The sequence below is a fragment of the Cryptotermes secundus genome, unplaced genomic scaffold (genome assembly GCF_002891405.2).
Source record: "Cryptotermes secundus unplaced genomic scaffold, Csec_1.0 scaffold3513, whole genome shotgun sequence".
In the NCBI taxonomy this organism is placed as follows: domain Eukaryota; kingdom Metazoa; phylum Arthropoda; class Insecta; order Blattodea; family Kalotermitidae; genus Cryptotermes; species Cryptotermes secundus.
Window position 1 is genome coordinate 1 of NW_019724809.1, and position 4159 is coordinate 4159.

Below are 4159 nucleotides of genomic sequence, written 5' to 3' on the forward strand. Positions count from 1 at the left end.
AATAAGTTGTCTCTCCACAACACTGCGGGGGACGTCCAAAACACTTCGCGCCACATATCTGAACCGTTCGCGCAACACGTAACAAGAGCACGTGTCAACTGTAAATGAGAAGTGCAGTAACTCTCAGTTATTTTAACTGAGGGGAAAGCGGTAGCATATTTGGTTGAGGCACTATGCTACAAGCCTGAAGGTCGCGGGTTCGATTCCCGATGAGATCATTGTATTTTTCAATTGACCTATTTTTTTTTCCCAGCCGCACTATGGCTCTCGGGTCGACTCAGCCTCTAACAGAAATGAGTACCATGAATCTTCCTAGGGGTAAATGGCGGCTGGCCCGTGAAGCTGACCACTCGCCTCCACCTAGTGCCGAGCTTAAGAACGAGTGGAGTTGTACCTTAACTTCCCCACACATCTTCATCGTGTCGTGCTTAATTGAGCACAGGGGCTTTAACTAATTTAACTTTTTAGGATAATGAAATTTGGTCTCTTCGTAAGGCGGGAGTACAACGAAACAAATAGAAAGCCGAAATAATAAAGTGTAAACATGGCCGAAAAGAATGCAAAGTGTCACCAGTGCGTCCTCTGTGCCCCCCATATCTCACTAGGGCCCGTTGGTAGAAACATTTATGTAGTGAGGCTCGTCTAACCACGCAGAGTCGAGGATGGCCATCCTCTGCCCGCCCGACGCCGGGCGCTGACAATGATTACGAAAGGCGGTATTCCTCGTCCTGTCTGGCGGCCACTCAGCGGTGCAGCAGGACTTCTTACATGAAGTTGTCAGTAAAATATTTATATCGAAGGAAGACATGTGAGTGCGCAGTTTAGGATATTACGTAATGAAGAACACTCAGCCTCGTAGCTAGTGGGTACCGGGGGCAGGGGCGTGAAGGTGACCACAGAATGGTGGATCTGTACCTCCATTACACCTTACGTCTTCATGGTGTAGTGCTTAATTAATTAAGCACAGGGGCAACTTTACCGTTCTTACCTTTACCATAACGAGGAACTGTGTTATTTATCCTCGTTAGGACAGGCCATCAGGCGGTTAGGACTCCTTCATATTCAGGAGGTCTTGGGTTCGTATCTCTACGTAGATCGCTTGTATGACTGTTTGGTGTTCCTCAGTCCATCCAGACAATCGGTGTGGTAAGGTACAGTTAAAGTTGTCCCTGTTCTTAATTAAATACCACACCATGAAGACATATTGGGGAGTAGAGGTACAGCTCCACCATTCTTGACCTCGGCACAAAATGGAGGTGAGTGGTAAGCTTCATGCTCCAGCTGCTATACTTCGGGGGAATTAATTCCTTGTACCCATTAGATAGGAGGCTGGCTGGGCCCCAGGGTCGATCTGGACACTGTGGAGAAGAGAAAAATTTCTTGTCCCTATCGGGAATCGAACCTCGGCCGTCCATAACCCATCTCTATACCGACTGAGCCATTCCGGCTTAAATTGTGGAGGTGGAGTTACTGATTCCGTCGTTAAGTAAACAAATGAAATCTTACAGGCTGTGGTAGGCTGGGCATGTACCCAGGACTGGGAAGACCGGGAAAGCTGCCACGTGTCCCTACCAGCGTGCAGTTCACTTCTACTTGATGAAAGTCGGCCAGTTGATGTTCTCAGTAGTAATGTCCATATGTAAATCAGTGGACGGACAGATTGGTGGGCACCCGCGGTCTTCTTTAGTACGTACAGAAGAAACGACGATTCCGGTGTACGTAAAGCAAAAGCTATCCCTGTAACAGACCGTGGAGGCCTATAGATTTGTGAGACGTCGAGGCTGCCACATTTTCTAGCCAGTCGGCTCACAGATGGCGGTAAGGTTGTCAGCCTTACGCGCCTACCTCCCTTAGCCCCCAGGAAGATACCTGGTACTCATTTCTGTTAGAGGCTGAGTCGACCCCAGGGCCATAATGCGGCTGGAAGGAATCGAACCCGTAACCTTCCGGTTTGTAGCGTAGTGCCTCAACCAACTACGCCGCCGCGTGCCCCTGCGTAAGGGTGGTGAAGGTGCAAAGTGTTTATAGGACTGGACCCGGATCTTGAATGCAAGCTAGGCTTGATACACTGCGACATGTCAAACACTGTCAGCTCCAGAGGATCTGGCATATTCCAGTTTCTGTGATTGTAAGTACTGGCAGTGACGTCAGACGCCGTCAATACGTGCGTCCCTTTTAAAGCCACTCTCCAGGGCTTCGTAATGTTTGCAGAACGTTGTGTCAGAATGGAAAATGAAACACGTGTGAGTGTTGCTGATCTTCAGTTCGTGTTTCTTGATTTTGTGAGAAGCTTAAATTGGCCTTCTGCACAGAAACAGCTACGTCTTCTAATTAAACAGTTAGGATTCCAGGCCACAAATTTCATATGCTTGTAGCACATGTTTCTAGTCCTACAAATCTTAACATCGTTTCTGCTGAACGTATTTAGGTAGTGTAAGTTTACAATTCAAATGTAGTTCTATGATATACGTAATTTATCTCATGGGTTGTCATGCTTGGGTCGTGTGTAGGTGGTTACAGTATCGAATCCTTCTCGAATCGAGTCCCTTTTGATGCTTTTATTTTAAATGTACGTGTAGATCCGTTACTTGGTAACGACCTCGAAACAAACAACGAAACAACATTCGCTGATAGGCAACAGATTTTTAATAATCGAGCATACGCGGCCGCCACTGGATAACACCTTCAGAAATAAATCGATTATTCACACCATCTGACGCAGTATAATCCTAGCAATTAAGAGTATCGTTAAATAAACCAAGAATAAAATCAAATATAAAATAATTGACTGTTTCATATCTTGAGATTAAAAGGTTACAGATTGGTTTTAAAAAGTGTTTGTAAATGTTTATTTTGTGTCAGAGGGTTGAATTACTGAACCATTGACTGTTACAATTGGTCAGATTTTGACTGAAAATATATGTGTTGTTAACGGTGAACCGGACAATAACCAGAGTGGTGCTGTGTTACCCGTGCAAGAAAAAAGTCATGCATGTTTTTCATGAAGTTTGTTTTTAAAATCAGTTTGCTGTAAACGTTTCCTCTGGGTAGCAGCACTGTCTAATGCATATTGTTATCCTGTCAAGTGCAATATTTTAATAAAAATGTATATGTCTTTCAGAATTATGGTTTATTATGTTAGATATTTTTGATAGAGTTTATTTGTAACAGTTTCACATTGATAGTAATATTTCATTACAGATCTAAGGCAGAATTGTACCTTCGCTTTTCCTGGACCTTTTATAAGCCCGAATACTCATTGCTGCTTGTTCATCTATCAAAAGAAAAAAAAACAACTCCGTGGTTTTAGTCCGCAACCGAACTATACCGACCCGACTGAGCGACCACCGCATGTCGCCGAAGTTTGTGCAAAGGTCCGGGTTCGATTCCCAGCGCTACTACATTTTCTGAGTAGTGGGTCTGGAAGGGGGTCCACTCAGCCTCGTGAGGATAATTGAGGAACCATTTCAAGGAAATAGAGACCCCGGTCTGGAAAACCGAAATTAACTGCCGTGGGGATTCGTTGCGCTGACCACGTGACACCCCCAATCCGCTAAAGTTATGTTCATCCGCCATAGACACTGATATCTATAAATGTTATCCAAAACATTGTCACCATACAGATATTTAATGAAATAAAAGGAAATGAAACTGATGCCTCTCAGAAGTGTCTTATATACTGCCGATTGCGTGAACATTGAAACCAGTGGGGAATGCAGAATCATGAAGATGTCGTTTGGAAATCATAATGCGGCCTTCTGTAATTACTGAGTTAATTTCTGCAGCAGATGGACGTATATTCCTTTGTTTGTGTTTCAGAAATATTTGCAGCCCTTGAAAAGCCCTGAAAATGCCGGCCTAGTAGATGCATCAGTGGTTGATGCCATGTTTTATCAGGTAACCTGATATCATTTATATAATCAGGCTAAGCATGCTTGGTATTTCTGAGCAAACTCAAGGTTGTAAACAAGAACGGTTATGTAACATAAATTATAAGGCATAATGGATTTTGTTCATGTTCCATTTTATCACAGCTTTGTTTATAATTCAGAGGAATGTCTATTGTACAGTGCGTACAATCAAGTGCGCGCCGCGGCTGCAATTTGCCGTGAGTCATACCACCGCAGAACGGATGCAACTCCCCCCAACGACTGCAGTC